Source organism: Schistocerca nitens, chromosome 3, assembly GCF_023898315.1.
Source record: "Schistocerca nitens isolate TAMUIC-IGC-003100 chromosome 3, iqSchNite1.1, whole genome shotgun sequence".
NCBI classification, from domain to species: Eukaryota; Metazoa; Arthropoda; class Insecta; order Orthoptera; family Acrididae; genus Schistocerca; species Schistocerca nitens.
The window spans coordinates 291,934,048-291,957,151 of NC_064616.1; the positions used below are offsets into that span (position 1 = coordinate 291,934,048).

Sequence of the window (23,104 nt, forward strand, 5' to 3'; positions counted from 1 at the left end):
GTCATATACACTGAAGCACCAGAGAATCTGGTATAGGCATGCATATTCACATACAGAGATACGTAAACAGGCAGAATATGGTGCTGCAGTTGGTAATGCCTATATACAATAACAAGTGTCTGGTGCAATTGTTAGATTGGTTACTGTTGTTATAATGGCAGGTTGTCAAGATTTATGTGAGTTTGAATGTGGTATTATAGTCAGCACATGAGTGATGGGACACAGCATCTCTGAGGTAGCGATGAAGTGTGGATTTTCCAGTATGATCATTTCCTGAGTGTACTTTGAATATCAGGAATCTGGTAGAACATCAAATCTCTGACACTGTTGCTGAGAGAAAAAGATCCTGCAAGAATGGGACCAACGATGACTGAAGAGAATCATTCAACATGACAGAAGTGCAACCCATCCACAAATTGCTGCTGATATCAAGAAGTGTCAGCATGCAAACCATTCAGCCAAAAAACATCAATATGGGCTTTTGGAGCTGAAGGTCCACTCATGCACCCTTGATGACTGCATGGCTCAAAGCTTTATGCCTTACCTGGGCTCATCAACACAGACACTGGATTGTTGATGACTGGAAACATATTGCCTGGTTGGATGAGTCTTGTTACAAATTTTATTGAGTGAATAGATGTGTATGGGTATGGGGACAACCTCATGAATCCATGGACCCTGCATGTCGGCAGGGGACTGTTCAAGCTGGTGGAGGCTTTGTAATGGTGTGGGACATGATACATCTAGGTACAACTCGGACAAGTGACATGTATATAAGCATCCTGTCTGATCACCTGCATCTGTTCATGTCCATTGTGCATTCTGATTGACTCGGGCAATTCCAGCAGGACAATGCGATACCTTAGACATCCTGAATTGCTACAGAGTAGCTCCAGGAACACTGTTCTAAGTTTAAACACTTCTGCTGGCCACCAAACTTCTCAGACACGAACATTATTGAGCATCTCTGGTATGTCTTGCAATGTGTTGTTCAGACAAGATCTCCATCCCCTCACACACTTATGGATTTATGGACAGCCCTGCAGGATTCATGGTGTACATTCCTTCCAGCATTACTTCAGACATTAGTTGAGTCCATGCTATGTTGTACTGTGGTGCTTCTGTGTGCTCGCAGGAGCCCTACACAATATTAGGCAGGTGTATCAGTTTCTTTGGCTCTTCAGTGTAAATGACTTTTTTCTGATACTTTTTCTTCTTTGTACTGTCCTTTTGGAGGTGGCCAGTGATCCAAACTCAACAGGATATAAACAAAATGTTTTTGGACCACACAAACATATAATCCAATTATACAAACACTCCTGCAATTCCTCTGTACATATGGATGAATCACTCGATATAATTATGTGTATGTCTGACAGTCACTAGGAATGGCACACACACATACATGTGCTGATGCCAGATCTCATGGCAAAACACCTGCAGCAGATTTAAAGGCTGTTGCAGATCTCTACAGTCACTTGTCAACCAACCAATGTTTACAGCAAGCTCTCCAGTATATCTATTGGCAACGACCCCGTGCTGCATGATTTTCTCTTGGACTGTAATTTGGACTTTGTTGCTAACTGCTGACAACACTTTGATACCTCAGGGCTTTTCCTGTCTGCCTAATACAGGACTGTCTTCACTCACTGTGTTTGTGGTAAACAAACTGACACCATATCGATACACCAAGAGCGTGGTTCGTTCTGAGTGTTTCCTAGCTGAACCTACTGTACAAACAATATTCTCGAGCATGGACTTGTGAGCTATTCAACAGACTTTCAGAGTACTGCATTGAACATAAGGTAACTGATTCCAGGAGTCTTTTGTGTATTTCCAGAAGAGTCAGGAGCTATTACTTTGTGTGATTTTATTGTAAATAAGTTGATCTTCATGAAATCTGAGTTGTTGAAAAAGTAGACTTACAACAGTGTTGTCGAAAATTTTGTGGAATTGCAGCTCATCCTGCACCAGAATGAGACTTGTCAGAATGTTGTGCCAAGTGTTTCAACCATAATGGGCCAGTAGTTTCTTGAGCTATGGAAATGAAAGCTCAAGTAGCAGCACGAGCTCATGCAGAAGTTGACATATCTAGCACATCAACAGTCACTTCCAGCAATTCCAACTTTCCAGCCATTTAATGAACTCAAAAGGACTGGGAAGAGTATCAAAAGGTTTTAGCACTTTATTTTCAGGCAAGTAACATTCATTACCCTGAGCAACAGCAATCCTTTCTATTAAATACAAATTAACATCTCTACTATCTTGTGCAAAAGTTGGCTCCTTTATCTAACCCACCATTGCTGCCTTTCACAAATATCCATTTGCTTTTAAGTGAACAATTTGCCACAAAAATGCATATCATGACAGCTTCTTTATAGTTCCTTCAATATCTTAAAGCAACATCGGATAGTTATGAATCATGAATGGAAGACCTACAAGGCCTGAGTAGAAGATGCAAGTTTACATGCTCTTGTGGACTATTCTACACAGAATCATTAATATGTGATGTAGTGATTAGATTAGTACTGGATATTTAAGTGCATTACAGCAGTCAGGCTCCTCTCTAGAAGTTTTGCATATTGCTACGGCATTCAAGATACCTCAAGCACCTCAGGCTACAACTTCCACGTACTGTGAAATATCATAACCATCATCTCAATCAGCAGCTTAGTTCATCTGGGCATGAGACTAGAGAAATGTCACACAGTACAGGTGACAGTGAAGTAGCTCCCACTCAACCAGTCAGGAATCAAACCTAGGAATCTAGTGCCATTACAGGTATTCCTCCTGGCCTTAGCAGAATGTCAGCAGACTACCCAGTTGTCCTGGTTATTTTTTTACATGCTACACACAGCTGCCCACATCACATTATAATTATGTCTGTCAACAGTGTTTTCAATAAGGTTAAAAAAAAATGGTTCAAATGGCTCTGAGCACCATGGGACTTAACATCTTAGGTCATCAGTCCCCTAGAACTTAGAACTACTTAAACCTTACTAACCTAAGCACATCACACACATCCATGCCCAAGGCAGGATTCGAACCTGCAACCGTAGCAGTCACACGGTTCTGGACTGAAGCGCCTAGAACCGCACGGCCACCGCCGCCGGCAGTAAGGTTTTAAAGCAGATGTTTGTCAGTGCCAGCTGTGCAATCACCAGTTGAGTGTGCTAATGCAAATAAACATCATAGAGTCAAGTCGTAGTATTTCTTTACAATCAATCCTCCAGAAGCTTATTCTTGACTTCCTTTGGATGAAACTTCCAAAGCCAGTCTGGTACTGAATACTCCTTTTGGTCTCTATCATTATAACAGGTTACCTTTTGGTGTTGCTAGTGCACCAGCAATCTCTCAGAAATTTTTAGAACAAACTATTGCCAACATTCCACAAAGTGTCATTTATTTGGATAATCTAGTAGTGACAAATAAAACTGTGGAAGAGTGTTTATCAAACCTGTGGAAAATATTTTCATTTCTTTTAAAAGTGGGGTTAAAGTGTAACTTGTCCAAATTCTCCTCCTTTTAGGCTTCTATGAAGTATATAAAATGCATTTTTAACCAGGAAGGACTTAAACTAATGTCAGAGAATGAAAGCCTTTCCCATATTCCAGTACCAAACAACATAAAGGACCTGCAGGTTTTTATGATCAACGTTTCTATTATGCCCAATTTATTCCCAAAACTGCAGTGATAGCTCATGTTGAATCGATTGCAGAGAAAACAGGTTCCTTACCAGTGGTCCATGAATTGTCATGCAGCATTTCTTAAACTGAAGAAATGTCTCCAAACTGTTCCTTGGCTGGCCTTGTATCATCCTCATTTATGTTCAGTGTTGACCATGGATGCATCAACATATGGTGTTGGGGCTGTACTGTGGCATAGATACCTGAGTGGTTCAGAACAGCCTATTGTGTTCACTACTATGGCAATCACCATGGCACAAAAAATTATTCCCAGATACAGAATGAGACATTGGCAATTATCTTTGGTGATCAAAAGTTCTGAGTTTTTTTATATGGTAACAAATTTCATATAGTCACAGATCAGCCAACCAGCTGATATTTACAGCAAGATCACCAGTGTATCTATTGACAGCAACCCTATGCTACATCCTTTTTCTTGGACAGTGATTTGAACTTCATTGTTGAATACCAATGACGTTTGACTAGCTCACAGGTTTTCCTGTCTGTCTATGGGAGGACCATCTTTGCTTGCCATTAAACAGATGATTGTGTTTTCAGTGAACAAACTGATGGCATATGGATACATTGAGAGTGTGGTTCATATCTGAGTTTCCCAGTCAAAGCTACAAACAGTTTTCTCCAACACTGATATGTGAATTATTCAACAAACATTCAGAGTATTATACTGACCATGTGGTAACCAGATCCAGGAACCTTCAGTTTTATGTGTTTGCAGAAGAGTCAAGAAATATTATTTTGTGTGATTTAATTGTAAATAAGCTGTACTTAATAACATCTGTATTGCTGAAGAAGCAGACTTACAACAAAAACCATCATAACATTTCTGATAATGTAGTTTACACTCCTTGTGAAGTAAGAGTGAGGGGGCGAGCAAATTATAAAATTACTGTGACTTTCTGGCCATGGCACCAATGCACACTCATCTGCACTGCTCACTACAGAGAGAGCTGATTTCTGACATGACCATGCCCCCCCCCCCCCCAAAAAAAAAAAAAAAAAAATTGGGAAGTGATGAACAGGTGATGGCAGTTCCTGATGACCAATCAGTGTAAACTGGGTTGAATTATACTGTAAAACTTTCTGGAATGTATCACATTATGAGGGCACATGACACCAATGATGCTGATTTATTTTTCAGGTGGGGCTTTTAAGTTTAGTGGCTTTGCTGATGTTATTCTTTAAAACCAGTAGGCTACGTACTGGCACTGTGTTTCATGTTTCCTTTTCAGTATCAACAAAACACATGTAAAATTACTTTCTGTATGCACTCATCACAGTCATCTACATTAAACAGATATTCATATAATAGAGGGAAACATTCCACGTGGGAAAAATATATCTAAAAACAAAGATGATGTGACTTACCAAACGAAAGCGCTGGCAGGTCAATAGACACACAAACAAACACAAAGATACACACAAAATTCTAGCTTTCGCAACCAATGGTTGCTTCGTCAGGAATGAGGGAAGGAGAGGGAAAGATGAAAGGATGTGGGTTTTAAGGGAGAGGGTAAGGAGTCATTCCAATCCCGGGAGCGGAAAGGTTGGTTGGTTGGTTTGTGGAGTTAAAGGGACCAGACTGCTACGGTCATCGGTTCCTTGTTCCAAAACACTAAAACCACCCAAAGAGACTAAAAAACGAACAACAGGAAAGATGGCAGACGACACAGGACTAGAAATACTCCGACAAAGAACTGACAAAACAAATTAAAATCACACCGAGTGTGACAGTGGTTGGCCGACCATAGAGAAAAAAGGGAAAAGTCAACCACCGAGAAACACATTAAAAAAGCAGACTAAAATCATAGGCCATAGGCCAGAATCAACACAAAACACACACATTTACATTAAGCAATAAAATCCCCCTGCCCGAATAAAAAGCAAAACTAAGTCCGCTATGACAGAGTCGCCAGTTAAAAGCGCAGGGAGCGTATCAGGCAGTGCAAAAGTCTGCCTGAGCACAGTTAAAAGGGTGCACTCCAACAGAATATGGACCACCGTCAAGGACGCCCCACAACGACAAAGAGGTGGATCCTCACGACACAGTAAATAACTGTGCGTCAGTCGGGTGTGGCCAATGTGGAGCCGACAAAGGACGACTGAGTCCCTGCGGGTGGCTTGCATGGATGACCCCCAAACAGTCGTCGTCTCCTTGATACGACGGAGTTTGTTTGGCATGGGCAGGTTGCGCCATTCAGTGTCCCAGAAATCGAAAACTTTGCGGCGTAATAGTGCCCGCAAATCAGTCGTCGGGAGGCCAATCTCCAGAGGTGGTTTACTCGTGGCCTCTTTCGCCAGGTGGTCAACATTCTCATTGCCGGGTATCCCAACATGGCCTGGGGTCCACACAAAGATCACAGAGCGGCCGCAATGGGCAAGAGTATGCAGGGACTCGTGGATAGCCATCACCAGACGAGAACGAGTAAAACACTGGTCGAGAGCTCGTAAACCGCTCAGGGAATCGCTACAGATAAAGGACTCACCTGAGCAGGAGCGGATATACTCTAGGGCACGAAAGATGGCAACCAGCACAGCAGTGTAAACGCTGCAGCCATCCTGCAAGGAACGTTGTTCGGAATGGTCCCCTAGAGTTAGCGCATACCCGACACGACCAGCAACCATCGAACCATCAGTGTAAACAATGCCAGAGCCCTGATACGTGGCCAGGATGGAATAAAAGCGGCGGCGGAAGGCCTCTGGAGGGACTGAGTCCTTTGGGCCCCGTGCCAAGTCAAGCCGAATGCAAGGGCGAGGAACACACCATGGGGGTGTACGCAAAGTGGCCCAGAAAGGAGGTGGAACAGTGAAAACCCTAAGCCCGGAGAGAAGCTCTTTGACGCGGAACGCGATCGTACAACCAGACCGGGGCCGACGTTCTGGCAGATGGACGACCGATTCCGGGAACAGGAGACGATAGTTTGGATGCCCGGGCAAGCTAAAAACATGGGCAGCATAAGCGGCCAGCAAACGTTGGCGCCGTAACCGCAGGGGAGGGACACCTGCCTCCACTAGTACGCTGTCCACAGGGCTGGTGCGGAAGGCACCAGTGGCAAATCGTATCCCGCTGTGTAGTATTGGGTCCAGCACCCGCAATGCAGATGGGGAAGCGGAGCCATAAGCCAGGCTCCCATAATCCAGACGGGACTGGATTAACGCCTGGTAGAGCCGTAACAAGGTAGGTCGGTCGGCGCCCCAGCTGGTGTGGCTCAAGCATCGCAGAGCATTGAGATGCCGCCAACACGCCTGTTTAAGCCACCGAATATGAGGCAGCCAAGTCAACCGGGCATCAAAAAGTACACCCAAAAACCTGTGGGTCTCCACTACAGCAAGAAGTTCGCTGTCAAGATAAAGTCGTGGCGCAGGATGGACCGTTCGGCGCCGGCAGAAATGCATAACGTGGGTCTTGGCAGCCGAAAACTGAAAACCACGCACTACAGCCCAAGACTGCGCCTTGCGGATTGCGCCCTGTAGCTGACGTTCAGCAGCTGCAATGCCAATAGGGCTATAGTAAAGGCAGAAGTCGTCAGCATACAGGGAAGTGGAGACAGAATTGCCCACGGCCGCAGCGAGCCCGTTAATGGCTATTAAAAACAGGCAGACACTTAAAACAGAACCCTGTGGCACACCGTTCTCCTGGACGTGGGAGGAATTATATGAGGCCGCGACTTGCACGCGGAAGGTACGATACGACAGAAAATTGCGGATAAAAAGCGGCAGAGGACCCCGAAGACCCCATCCATGAAGCGTAGAAAGGATGTGATGACGCCATGTCGTATCGTACGCCTTCCGCATGTCGAAAAAGACAGCGACCAGGTGCTGACGGCGGGCAAAGGCAGTAAGGATGGCCGACTCCAGGCTCACCAGATTGTCGGTGGCGGAGCGGCCTTTACAGAATCCACCCTGAGACGGAGCCAGAAGGCCCCGAGACTCCAGTACCCAATTCAAGCGCCAGCTCACCATCCGTTCAAGCAACTTGCAAACAACGTTGGTGAGGCTAATGGGACGGTAACTGTCCACCTCCAGAGGGCTCTTTCCAGGTTTCAAAACGGGGATGACAATGCTTTCCCGCCATTGCAATGGAAACTCCCCCTCGACCCAAAGACGGTTGTAAAGATCAAGGAGGCGCAGCTGGCAGTCCACTGAAAGGTGTTTCAGCATCTGACAGTGGATGCCATCTGGCCCAGGAGCGGTATCAGGGCAAGCGGCTAGGGCACTGCGAAATTCCCACTCACTGAATGGAGCATTGTAAGATTCTGGGTGGTGGGTGCGAAACGAAAGGCTCTGACGTTCCATCCGCTCTTTAATGGAGCGGAAGGCCAGTGAGTAATTGGAAGAAGCGGAACTAAGAGCAAAATGCTCTGCCAAGCTGTTGGCAATTTCGTCGGAGTCTCTACAAACTGCTCCATTCAGTGAGAGCGCAGGGACGCTGACAGGGGTCCGATAGCCATAGAGGCGTCGGATCTTGGCCCAGACCTGCGATGGAGAGACATGGAGGCCAATGGTGGACACATACCACTCCCAGCACTCCTGCTTGCTTTGGCGGATAAGGCGGCGGGCCCGCGCGCACAGCCGTTTGAAGGTGATGAGGTGTTCAATGCAGGGATGTCGCTTGTGACGCTGTAGCGCCCGCCGGCGATCTTTAATCACTGCAGCGATCTCAGGCGACCACCAAGGCACAGTCCGACGCCGAGGGGACCCAGGGGAACGGGGAATGGCAGATTCGGCGGCAGTAACGATGCCGGTGGTGACTGATTGAACCACCACATCAATGTCATCATTAGAGAGAGGCTCAATAGCGGCAGTGGAGGAGAACAAGTCCCAGTCAGCCTTATTCATAGCCCATTTGCTAGGGCGCCCAGAAGAGTGACGCTATGGTAGTGACAAAAGATCGGAAAGTGGTCACTACCACACAGGTCGTCATGCACACTCCATTGGACAGACGGTAAGATGCTAGGGCTACAGATTGAAAGGTTAATGGCGGAGTATGTGCCGTGCGCCACACTGAAGTGTGTGAAGGCACCATCATTTAAAATCGAGAGATCGAGCTGCGACAATAAACGCTCAACGTTGGCGCCTCGACCTGTTGCCACTGACCCACCCCACAGAGGGTTATGGGCGTTGAAGTCGCCCAATAGCAAGAAAGGTGGCGGCAATTGGGCTACCAGCGCAGCCAGGACATGCTGCGAGACATCACCATCCAGTGGAAGGTAAAGACTGCAGACGGTAACAGACTGTGGCGTCCACACCCGAACAGCGACAGCCTCTAAAGGTGTTTGGAGAGCGACAGACTCGCTGTGCAGAGTGTGAAGGACATAGAGGCAGACGCCACCAGACACCCTTTCATATGCTGCCTGGTTCTTATAATAACCCCGATAGCCATGGACGGCGGGGGTTCGCATTGCTGGAAACCAAGTTTCCTGAAGAGCAATGCAGAAGAAAGGGTGAAGGCTGATAAGTTGGCGGAGCTCAGCTAGATGGTGGAAGAAACCGCTGCAGTTCCACTGGAGGATGGTATTGTCCATGTCGGAGAAAGGCGTGACGGGACTGGGAAGGCAGATTACGCTGCTGGGTCACCTGCTGCCTCTGATGGAGCACCCGTGCAAGTGCTATCCATTGCGTCTGAGGGACCGGCGAGATTGAGGTCCTCAGTAGACGCAAGGATCTCCACTTCATCCTCAGACGCAGAGCTTTTAGGTAGTGGTGGAGTAGGTGCCACCGCAGGTGTCTTGGTCTTACGGGTCTTCAAAGTCGCTTTACCTCACTGTTCCTTTGTTTGTTGAGAGGGCTTATTGGAGTCAGTCTCTAGGACCGAAGAGGATCACGAAGCCCGTCGACCAGCGACCTGTGGCTTCTTCAGCCACTGGTTGGTGTCTGCTGTGCCGCTGGTAGGAACCTGGGAAGGGAGTGACCCAAGGGATCCCTTCCGAACGAGAGAAGCCGAAGAAGACTTACGCTTCTCCGGCTTAGAAGTGGGGACTGGTGTCTCCAGTGGTTTAGTGGGTGCTGCTCCCGAGGGAGATGGTGCGGGAGCAACAGCGAGAGAAGGGACCCCCATCGTCAAGGGGGCAGGTGAGGTCCTCTGACTCTGAGAGCTGACTGTATGTCTTGCAGCTGAAGGAGCTGGAGCAGGAGTGACAGTGGAGGCATAAGATGACATCATGTGCACGGGATGTAGCCGTTCAAATTTCCGCTTAGCCTCAGTGTAGGTCAGTTGGTCCAGGGTCTTATATTCCATGATTTTGCGTTCTTTCTGTAAGATACTTGAGTCCGGCGAGCAAGGGGAATGAGGCTCTCCACAGTTGACACAGACGGGAGGCGGAGCACATGGAGTATCGGGATGAGATGGGAGTCCACAATCTCGACATGTGAGGCTAGAAGTACAGCAAGAGGATATGTGACCGAACTTCCAGCACTTAAAGCACCGCATCGGGGGAGGGATATAGGGTTTGACATCACATCGGTAGACCATCACCTTGACTTTCTCTGGTAATGTATCACCTTCGAGGGCCAAGATGAAGGCACCGGTAGCTACCTGATTGTCCCTCGGACCCCGATGAACGCGCCGGACGAAATGTACACCTCGGCGCTCTAAATTGGCGCGCAGCTCGTCATCAGACTGCAAAAGTAGGTCTCGATGGAAAATAATACCCTGGACCATATTTAAACTCTTATGTGGTGTGATGGTAACGTTAACATCCCCCAACTTGTCACAAGCAAGTAAACTGCGTGACTGGGCAGAGGATGCTGTTTTTATGAAAATTGACCCAGAGCGCATTTTGGACAAGCCCTCCACCTCCCAAACTTGTCCTCTAAATTCTCTACAAAGAACTGAGGCTTCACGGATAGAAACGAGTCACCATCAGCTCTGGTACAGACGACATACCTGGGTGAATACACTTCAGTGTCATACATTGCCTTACGTTCCTCCCATGGTGTGGCCAGGGATGGGAACGATTTGGGGTCATAAACGTTAGCTTTAAAATGAGCCCGAGAACGCTTAGAGACTGCTGGTGGCTGGCCGCCAGCGAGAGATGATGTACCACGCTTCATTGCGGGTCATCCGCCCTGATGCCACCTACTCCGACCAAGGGCCCTCCCCACGGGCGCCACCCAGCCACAGCAATAGCCACCTGGCAGGATGGCCATTGCCAGGAGTCCTGATGCCCCAGGGAGATGGGCATCTACTCCTTGGCATACGTGGGGAGTTAACGGCGCAGGCATCAGTAGAGCGATCCCTGTGTTGGCAGGGGTCTACAACCAACAGGGTACATGGCGGCCCCACCACAACGGACTGGCTACCGTGCTGGATCTTAGGTGCAAAAATGTCCAAAGTCGTCGTCGCAGTTAAAAGCAACACTGCAGAGTGCAGCGTGGTAATCGCACCCAGGGACGTATCCTCGCCCAAGAGATGGAAAACGAGTGGGACACCATTGCAACGACGAAAAAGCCGGCTAAAGGTCTCAATGCAAGACGGATACAGTGCACCATGTAAGGCGCCCTTCCCCAATTGGCTCGCTCTTGGGAATAATTTAGAAAGATGGAGGTCAAACCCGAGAGGGGACCATCACGTAAGTCCGAAACATTTGAGACTCCTTTCAGTCGCCTCTTACGACAGGCAGGAATACCGCAGGCCTATTCTAACCCCCGAACCCGCAGGGGGGGGGGAGCGGAAAGACTTACCTTAGGGGGGAAAAAAAGGATGGTTGTACGAGCGCGCGCACACGCCGCGCACGCCGCACACACGCACACGCCGCACGCACGCACGCGCGCACGCACGCACGCACGCACACGCACACGCACACACGTGCGTGGCGAGCGAGTGTATACCGGTCCTTTTTTCCCCCCTAAGGTAAGCGAAAGCTAGAATTTTGTGTGTGTGTGTATCTTTGTTTTTAGATATATTTAAACAGATATTCTTAAGACATAAAATACACATTCTATAAAGGAAGAGTGCCACTGTATTCAAAGAAAGAAATCCTCCCAGACATCAATGCCATATTACTCACATTACAGACAAAGCAGTATTTCATCTCACTAGTAAATTTTTTACAAATTAAATTAAACTGTCAACTTTTTCAGTGACATTTGACAACCATATCAAAACCTAGATGAATTGCAACAAAATATGACCATAGTGGTAAATGGATGTACCAGTCAATTTTAAACAACTTTACTATAAATAAATGACAGTAAACTGAAAACATATTTAATTTGAATGTTGCTACATAAGACAATGTAATAGTTGATGTCCTAGCATTTCTGTCTAACCCCATGAGTATATCTATATTTGAAATTGGGAAACATAATACAGAATCTCTTAATGTTAAAATTTGGTTACTTCCTGAAAGACTTACGGATCTTCAGCAAGTGTAATGTTTGCTGAAGAGGCAGGAGTTATATTGGGAAATCCGAAATCCCAAAATTAAAAAAAAAAAAAAAAAAAGTGTTTCATTTCCTCCTGTTGTGTTTATGTTTCTGGTACATTCTTAAAAGCAAAATTAGTCATATTCTCTTAGTTATATTACAGTATCAGCTGCAGTCATGCTACTATCTCCTGAACCAAATTTTTCATTTCACGAATGTGATCAAAGTAAACAGATCATCCAAGAAGTATAATTTCATTTCATAACCAAGCACATATCTGATTCAAATAGCAATTAACAAACTGCTACATGATCACACTACTTCAACCATGTTATGATACATCAAAAGACCAACTGCATTCCCATTCATGGTACACAGGAGAGCAGGAAGAAACAAAATGAAACTCCATGGGTTGAAAAGGTAAGTGATGTTATTTCAGGGACTACTATATTGACCAAGTTTACAAAAAACTTGGCAGTATGAGCCCACTTATCAGTATGACATTGCACCACCTCTGACCTGGATACATGCACTGATTCACTTGTGAAGGGTATCGTAAAGCTGTTGCATCCTCTACTGAGGCAAGCTGTCCAATAACTGTTGTAAATAATCCTTGCTATATTGGATTCTGGCACTGGGATGGTGTTTATGTCCAAGCTAGTCCAACACATGTCTTTTGGGTGACCGATATGGAATCTTTCTCACCACAGGAGTACCTCAATGTCATGCAGACAGTTCATAGAGACATGTGCCATGTGTGAACAAGCATTGTTCTCTTGAAAAATGGCACTGTGATACTGTTACATGAGAGGTAGGACATGAGGATGTCAGTGACATACCACTATGTCATCAGAGTTACCTCAGTCACTACCAACTGTCAGCTGAACTCATATGATGGCTTGCCTCACCACAATGCCAAGAGTAACACTGCTCTGTATCTCCAGAACATTGGAAGAATGAGACTTCTTCCCATGTCACTATCATACTTACCAACAATGGTCATTTAGGGTAGTATAGAGCCATGATTCATTGCTGATCACAGTGTGTCCCCAGACACCAGCAACCCATGTTTCCTGGTCTTGAGACCACTCCAAATACAGCTATTTGTGTTGGGGGGTCAATGACAGGAGATGTGTGGCACTGTGATTAGTTATTCCCTTATCTGGCTGCTGCTGGTCTCTAACCAATAGTACAGGCTAACACATAATGTTGCAGGGAATCTGAAAGCTTTTCTCAAATGGCAGGTGCATTTTTGAAGAGGTTAAAATGTGATTGATACACAATATGGCAATCTTCCCTTATGATGGTCAGAAATGGTCAACTGGCATCTTGATAAGTACGTCTGCCCTCACATTCCAATTAAGTCTAACATTGGGCCATTGTCAAATCCAAATGCCCAAAAATCTGGATATTGCTTCATTTGACCAGGCAGCTAAATAGAGCCAAATGGAGACTCACAATGAGGCCCTGGTCAAACACTGTCAGTTACCGTCTCACACAAGTGTGCAACAATTACATGTTCTTCACAGTTATCATTCAACATGTGATGCTGTTCAGACACCTTATATATACTACCATGCCTGATAACAACACTAAACACAACTCTTATGGCCACTCTGCCTGCCACAGCGAATTGCAACTCTAATCCTTTACCTAACTACTGATGCTATGTACATGTAGAAAGCTACGCTGACATCTGAACACACTTCAGATCTGTTCCAATTGTAAAAATGGCAGCATTAAGTCTTTGAACAAGATCCTGAACATGGCTTTCCACAACAGTTTACTATCTATCTGAGCACCTAGAAATTTTAGCTGTTCAGTTTCACTAATCATATGCACATTCTGTGAAATTAAAACGTCAGGTTTAGTTGAATTGTGTGTTAGAGAATGTAAAAACTTAGTCTTACTGTGATTTAGCATTATTTTATTTCCTAAAAGCCATGAACTTATGTCATGAACTGCACTATTTGAAACTGAGTCAGTGTTTCACAAAACACCCTTTACTACCAAGCTAGTGTCATCAGCAAACAGAAATATTTTAGAGTTACCTGTAATACTAGAGGGCATATAATTTATATAAATAAGGAACAGGAGTGGCCCAACACTGAACCCTAGGGCACCCCCCACTCGACCATACCCCACTCAGACCCCACATCACAGCCATTCTCAACACTGAATAATGACCTTTTGCTGCCTGTTGCTAAAGTAAGAGGTGAACCAATTGTGAGTTACTCCCCATATTCCATAATGGTCCAACTTCTGGAGCAATATTTTGTGATAAACACAATCAAACGCCTTAGTTAAATTAAAAAAAAATTGGCCTAGCATTTGAAACCTTTTGTTTAACCCATCCAGTACCTCACAGAGAAGAGAGAATATAGCACTTTCAGTTGTTAAATGACTTCTAAATCCGAACTGTACATTCGATAGCCAATTGTGTGATATAAAATGATCAATTTACTTAGATTCACAGCCTTTTCAATAATGCTTTGTTTTTCTTCGCTCAGAGCAGTGTTCAATGCATGATGCAGTGGTAATCTGTTTCTTTGTTAATTACATGATCTTAGACCCCAATTTCAGTAGCCTCTTTAAACACACAATCTCAGAACAAGGAAGATTTTGTATCTTGGTTTTGTTGTTATTGATAATGTAGCCTGTTTATATACTATGGCCAGCCATGGCTGATTTGGTAGTCTGTTGTAATTCAGCACAGCATGTTCATGGCACCACTCTTCTACTGTGGGTACAATTTCTCCGATGTATGTCTTGCTGCACTGACAGGGGATCTGGTAGACCACTGGTTTGCAAAGGCCAAGGTCATCATCTACTGAAACTAATAGTGTCGTTCATAGAAACAACATATTATAACATGCTAAGCTACTGAATAGTTCATTTTTAACTGTATAACCAGTTATATTTTGACAATTGTTTTATAAGATATATGTGACATCTATTATTGACAAAAACTGAACTAGGAACTGGTCTCTGATTGAAAACTCTCATACAATTAGAAATTAAAAATAAATTATTCAGCAGCTTATGTGTTGCAGTATGTTATTCCTATGGTTTATGAAAGCTGTGGAACACAACCAATGATAACTACTTAGCAGGGTCAAAGCCTTAGAGGGTGGGTGAAATATACATGTGACACTGTATGGCTTCAAGATTCTGCTGACTTTCATGGAGGTATTGCCAACAAATGGCATGTTCACTATTGATTGGTGCTCTTCTTTTTCTTTATGCAGTTGTCTAGATATAACTTGACTAAATGCACACCTCACTACTTGTTGCCATACCCATTCCTTCAGAATGTTTTCTCCAGGTGCTTCACCTCATGTGGAAGGCTGTCTTAGTTACAGATGAACTGCACCCTGTGACCAAGTGTCCATGAAATGCCTTCATACTGGGAATTGTGGTGACTGGAGGCATGTATATACAGATCATTGTGTGTAGGCTTTTAGTACACATTGCATTCGAGCTTCCCATCTGGTTTCTATTTCACCAGGACATCAAAAATGGGTGGATGCAATGCTGTTCCACCTCCAAGGTAAACTGTATTAAGTGAACTAAGTTGAACTGATGGAGAAAGTCACCTAAGCTGATGCATCCATGAGACCAGACAATGAACATAATATCCACATAATGGTATTGATTGATTGATTGTTTTCTTGGTCCATTTCATCATTTTATACATAGTTACAAATTGATATTGAACAAGTCAGCAGGTTTGTTTTAGTTGGGCTTTCTCCAGGGCCTTCTTCTCAAAATCTTCCATGAGCAAATTTGCCACAAATTGCGACATATGAAACCAAATGGTGAAGCCATCCATCTTTTGATAATTTCTGTCAAACATGAAGTAAGTTGAAGTGAGCACAAACTCGAAGAGCCTGGTCAGGTTGGTCCAGAATTCCTTGCTTTATCAGTTCCATGCATGTTTAGTGGTACCCTAGTGATGGGGGCATTATGTGAGAATTTACCAGTAGGTCACTATCACTAAGTGGAAGTTGTACAAAATGAATGGAATTATGGATGCAATGTTGGTGTTTCCCCTCAGACAGACTCAGGAGAGTGGTCAAGTGTTTGGCCAAACCATATATGTAGTTGCTCCTATATTGCTGACTATGAGCCTCAGAGGATGCCCTCTTTGTGGACGTTTGGCAGTCCATACAGCAGTGGCAGAGCAGCAGCTTGTGGTTGAAGTTTCTTGACAGTCTTGTCACTGAATGTACTTTGTAGAAGTTTGATGATTTTTCTCTGGACTTACCTTGTTCTATTTTCCTATGTGCTGCATCATCAAAAAGTCCATAAACTTTCTGTTTATATTCTGAGTGCAGGAGTAACATTCCCTTTGTCAGCAGCAGCAATGTATGGCTTGGCCAAAAACCTGTCTGCATTCCTGAGTCCATCTGTGGGGTAATGCCAACATCTCATCTATAATTCCATTCATTTTGTACATCTACAAGAACTTTGCCTCAGTGATAGTGATCTGGTGGTGAATTCTCACATACTGCTCCTCTTCACCAGGGTACCAATAAAAAAAAAAAAAAAAAAAAAAAGCATGGAATTGATAAGCAAGAAATTCAGGACCGACCTGATAAGACTCTGAGTTTGTGCTCATTTCAACTTACTTCCTGTTGGACAAATTATGAAAAGATGGATGGCGTCACCATTATGTGTCATCCATCACAAGTTGCGACAAATTTGTTCATGGAAGATTTCAAGGTTTCAAGGAGAAGGCCCTGGAGCAGGCGCGGCTCGTAATTAAAGGCTCTGAGGCGGAGCCGCCCCAAAATATATGTTAAAGTAAATTTCGCAAAAACGTATTACATAATTTAAATTATCAGGACGAATTTCGCATAATTCCCATTCCGATTAAAATAACGACGGTCAACGTTTTTGGAACTGTTTGTATCAATAGATGTTTTACGAACGGTTAGTAGTGTTTAGGCTGCGCCTTGGAACGTCCGTAAGCTGCATATAGTAGCGGTTTGGGGGCGTGGCTTCTACATAGTACTGCTCTTTATGGGCGACCCGAAGGCTCAGAGCTTGCAGCCTAAGGGTGTCATACCAACCACCACACGTTTTTCACGTTCCACTATCTATGTAATAAAGGAATGTAGAGTGGCCGAAACTTTGCTATCCAATCTCTGTCTCTGCACATCTCTACTGCGCTTCGATGCGTCATTAATCGACGTTTAGTATTATTGTTTTATAATGTTTTACATAGTTGTTTTGTTTCTGCCATTGGCTATTTTACCCACATTTAGAATAAGTTTACAAATATCCCGCCAGAGTGCACTACACTACAGCAACATACCAGTACTACCATCTAGCGAGAGTTTCATAAGTGATTTAGAGGACAAAACGCGGGAAATTTGTCCCATTACTTTACTTTCCTTGCATGCTGATGCTGACTGCTTTTGTTGATATCGTGTGATATTAGCAAGTTTCTTTTTCGGAGTGTATTTTGCAAGATTTTAGCGAGTTTTACTTGCACAAGACCTGTAACGTCACCAAAACATCACAGTATCGTCATGCGAACTCGTAAACTTCGAGCTTTGGAGGTAAACCACAATAAACGCCTTAAGTTTAGAACTGGAAACACTTAAAATATTAAGCAGCCGCAAAGTTAACGTTCATAGCGTTAAAGATCTCTCCGAAACGCGTCTTTTCATATGATTTGCTGCAAAGTGTTAGAAAATGTAATGATGACGTTTAGAAACACTAACCAAAGCTTTTAACTCGAATTTAGCTTCTAATGATATTTAATACCTGATTATAGAAGATACAGTACGTAAAATTAAGGGTAGAGAGTGATATGCCCACCCCCCTCCCCCTGAATTCTTAGTTTATGTCAGACTAATCTGTAGCGTAACCCTAGGTCTATGTTGGTTCTGATCGATAAATACCGCAGCCTTTCCCAGTATAGAAACCACGAGCCGCGCCTGCCCTGGACCAATCCCAACTAAAACCAACCTGTTTCTACCATTACATGGATGTCATGTTCATTTTTTGGCCACATGGATGGGTCAACTTACGTGAATTTCTCCATCACTTCAACTTAGTTCACCCAGTACAGTTTACCATGGAGGTGGAACAGAATGGTATCCTTTCATTTTTTTTTTTTTTTTTTATGTCCCAGTGAAACAGAAACCTGATGAGAAGCCGGGACACAGTGTGTACTGGAAGTCTACACACATTGATTCATATATACATTCCATTGCTCAGCATGAAGGCATGTTACACACACTTGTTCACGGGACATGATCCATCTGCAATGAAGACAGCCTTCCACCTGAGTTGAAGAACCTAAAGAATACATTTCAAAGGAATGGATACAACAACAAGTAGATAAGGCATGTATTTAGAGAGGCTATACCAAGGCAACAGCATGAAGAAAAAGAGGACTACGAATCACTAGTGATCATCCCTTTTGTTGGCAAAGGCTCCAGAAGAGCCAGCAGAATCTTGGCACAACAATGTCAGTTATGTATTTCACCCACTTGCTAAGACCTTGACACTATTGGTTTCAGTAAAGGATGATTTACTGAATTACTCCAGGCCACTAATTCAACTGTGGTTGACACTAGTATAAAACTGACCATACTATAGAGTATAACAACACCAAGATACTTAGACAGCCTTCCTCCTCCTGGGATTGCATGATTCAAGAAGCCATTAAATTTAGGTTCCAAGAAGGTGTAATTAACAAAGATAGTGGCCTACAATTGAGTCAGGTATGAAACATTGGATTGACCCAAGAAACAGCAAAGCATTCCAATACAGTGAGGTCCACACTCAGTGGCAACAGTGCAGAGACAGAGTGCTGCAATTCACAGCTGGCATTGCTAAGCCCACCAGCACCACAATTTATGACAGTCATTTCCATAGACAGTGACAGGAGTGGAGTGATGGAGGGGATAATGACCAATGTACACACAATGCTGCCCTGAGCAGAGCAGCCATCATCAGGAACTATCTGATGAAGGAAACACGTCTGTTTGCAGACATTCACTGGAGAACTTATGATATGACTCAGGAAAACACCAGAGGATTCTGCAAGATTTGTTTACATCATTTACAGCTAAATCGACATGTGTGCTTTACCAGCTATTGAATGGAATATAGTGAAGATTATATTACATCAGTGCTCTTGCCTGCCTTAATACCTCTGCCATATAGCTACCAGGAAACAGGAAAACACAATCAGTTGTTACATTGACAAGGGTGCTGCATTGATGAACTAATAATGAAAAGAATTTCCTGGAGACTGAATGGTGCAGTCACTGCACTGCCTATGTTGCCATCCTGTGGTCAACCATATGTCTGGTCTTTGATTATAGGCTGTGCTCCTGTCTACTCCTCCTTGTCACAGCCCACCAAGGCAAAGACTCCACACTGGTTCCATAGGGAGTTAACAGTTATGAACAACTGTCCAGTCATGTTTGAACTCTTCTACATGAGTGTTTCATTGTGCAACAATCTTCTCACTACTTTCTGGCCATCTGCTACTAGTTATTGCCTTCTCCAAAGGAAGCTGCACCCACAGACTGATGGGCAAAAGCTACTTTCCTGCATTAAATCTGAAATCTGATGTCAGAAGCAAGCATCTAGTGAGTGCAGAGTTACTGCCTAATTGCGGCCACAGGTGTAAGTTATCACACATTGATGCACTCTGTGTTAAGATGGCGGCGAGTGTAAAAGTAATTCGTGTATCCCCGCGAAAAAAAGTAAATTTCGGTAGTAAAAAGAATACGTGTCTAAATTGTAAGGGCGAGATCTCGAAGCTAAACGAACGAATATCCAGTTTACAAATGATAATCGGTTCTTTAAAGCTGGACATACAGAAACTTCATGCAAAAAAACGTGAGACGCTGAAGAAGCAAGAAGACTCGACCTCTGCACACAGGTGGCAAACAATGACGGGAGAAAACTGCACTCGGAAAGTACAATCCCAAAATAGAAGTGAAACTTAAGTATGTATAAAGAGTGAAACTTTAATGAATAAAAACTGCACTCAGAAAGTACAACCTCAAAGCAGCAGCGAAACTTCAATGTGTATAAACAGTGAAACTTTAATGCATAAAAACTGTCAAACTAGAACGTATAACGACCTTGTGGGAGTATTCACTACTGAAGATTCAATGAACACGCCAGCCGAAGTCGAAAAGTTACGAAATGAACCACAAAAAGTAAACAAACCATTCAACGGTGAACTTCCGACTGCTAACATTGTAAAATACGGAAAAATATGCGTGTTAGGCGATAGCCACGGCCATGGAATTGCCGCAGTTCTAAGGGAAAAATACAATTACAGGGCAAACGGTTTCGTGAAGCCTGGGGCTCCATTAAGTGAACTGAAAAACCTTACAAAATTACGTGAAGTAACTAGTTTGTGTAAGGATGACTTTGTTGTATTGCTGGGAGGATCAAATGACATATAGAAATGAGTCGTTCAAGGCTAGAACAGAATTGAGAAAATGCCTCAATACTTTATCTCACACGAATGTACTCGTAAATATCCCGCATCGTCACGATTTACCGAGGTGGTCGTGTGTAAACAGTGAAATTCATGCCGCAAACAAGAGTTTCAGTGAAATATGTTCTCACTTTGTAAATACAGACGTTATTCACATAAACAGTTTGGAGCGAAGGCTCCATACAGTTCACGGTCTTCATTTGAATGCATTAGGATAGGAGGTACTTACGGAAAAATTTTTTACTCGTATTTCGCGGTGCAATGAAGTACCCAGGGCAAGTGGAAATTGATCGCAAGTAACAAAGCGTTCTTTTCATGCAGCGAAAAATATAGCCATCAATCAGTGTCAAATCACGAAATGGTTTAAAACCAATAGGCCAGAAAGTAACATTCAAGCTGGGAAACAAACTCAAATTACGAAATGGTTCAAGCCAAAAAGAAACAAAGCACAAATTTTGCAAGCTCCAAAAATACTGGAAGACAGACAAGCTGCTGTACGTGTGTCTTCCAGAACAAGGAAAGCTCCAGAGAGGAACAGTGATTTTTTATGGCTGGCACCAGGAAAATCACTTCAGCACCATCTAGATCCAGTGCCATCAAGAATGTAACTATGGATGTAAGTACACAATATCAAAGTGACAAAGAAATATACAGGCCAAGTGAGCAAGGTGATGGGCTGCTGCAGAAGAATCCATACCTACCCTTTTGTGAGGATGGCTCATTATTAAATATTATGTCTTTAAAAAATAAAATTTATGATCTTAGTAGTAACTATATAATGCATTGTAATATAAATGGTTTAAGTGTTGAATACTCATGTGACAGAAGCTCTAAGTTAGATGAGCTACAAGTTTTTTTATCTGAATTTCTAAGTGTTAAAGTAATTTGTTTAAATGAACACTGGCTTATCAGTGATACCATAAAAATCTTAAATAAAATTGGAAACTTCAAGGTAGCTACCAGCTTTTGTGGGATAAATAAGTCACGAGGAGGTTCATGCATACTCATTCATTCTGATTTAGATTACCATGTAAGATGTGACTTCAATTGTTTTATTGAAGATCGTATTTTTGAAAGTTGCTGTGTTGAATTAAAGGACTTAAATGTTGTTATAATATCAATTTATAGAATCCCAGGGAAGGTGACAACTAAGCATTTCCTACGTAAATTTCAGAGTTTGTTAGAATACCTCAGTAAAGAAAAGAGGAAAAAAAATTGTGGTTGCTGCTGATTTCAATATCAATGTGTTGAATGAAACATGTGAGGTATCAAAATTTACAGACTTAATAAAAAATATGGCTTCAAATTAAATTTTTCTGAATCTACAAGAGAAAATGCTCAGTCAGCCACATGCATTGACAATATTTTAACGAATTACGTATTTGAAGATGGATATAAATTTTGTCTAGATCTGGGAATTTCTGATCATTCAGCATTATTCATTGAGCTACCCGGAGCAGGTAGAGAAGTCCCAAGTAAAAAAGTTTATGTAAAAAGGATCTTCAACCAAGAATCTTTGACTATTCCATGATAAGCTCAAGGAGACAGAATGGCACTTTGATAAAAATATTTCATGCACGGCAAATTTTGAAGCATTTCTAAGAGATTTTCTAAGTGTTTTCAATGAAATGTTTCCACAAAAAACTTATTTTAATAAAATGACAAAATTAAAATGGATCACTAAAGGTATAAAAATCTTGAGTGCTAAGAAAAGGCAGCTACATAAGGAACTAAGACATAATAAAAAAAAAATGAATATGTTAAATGATACAAAAGTACATTTAAGAAAGTTGTCAAAGCAGTAAAGCAAATTACAAATAATAAATTAATCTTAAAACATGAGAATAAATCAAAGGCAGTGTGGTCAGTTGTAAAACACGAATTAGGTATCAAAGCCTCTAGACATGGAATTAGTACAATTAAGCTTGAAGATGAGATCATTGTAAATCCGGCTCAAATTTCAGAATGCTTCAATGAGTTCTTCATTAATGTAGTGAAACCAGAGGTTAATGTTGCAGATTATGGGAACAATGTATGTCCCTTTGGACTAAATCATAATTCTGAATGCCTCACAAAATTCAAAACAGTTTCAACAATAGATGTAGAAAAAATTATATTAAAACTAAAAAACAAAAATTCTGCAGGTTGGGGTGGAATACCAACAAAAGTCCTTAAATTTGTGTGTAAAATAATAGGATACCCACTATCTAACATAATAAACCAATCCTTTGTTACAAGGAAGCTTCCCAGAGGTGCTGAAGTTTGCGGAAGTAAAACTGTTGCTCAAAAAAGGGTCAAGAGAGGATATGGGGAATTATTGTCCCATCTCCCTCCTTCCAGTCCTTTCAAAAATCTTTGAAAATGCTTCTGCTATGCAGATTCGAAATTTTATCGAGAAATATATTATTACGGAAAACCAGTTTGGTTTCCAGCGTGGCAAAAGTACTACTGACGCAATTAACAAGTTTATCGACAAGATCAGCACATCATTAGACAACCATAATAAAGTTGCAGGAATCTTTTGTGATCTCACAAAAGCCTTTGACTCTGT

At 43.0% G+C, this 23,104-nt stretch overlaps 1 protein-coding gene across 1 annotated transcript in view; it reads right to left on the reverse strand.

Moving 5' to 3' along the window:
- The window catches only part of LOC126249193 (uncharacterized), a 231,976-nt gene that overhangs the window by 45,254 nt on the left and 163,618 nt on the right, over nt 1-23,104 (reverse strand). The window lies entirely within an intron of this gene.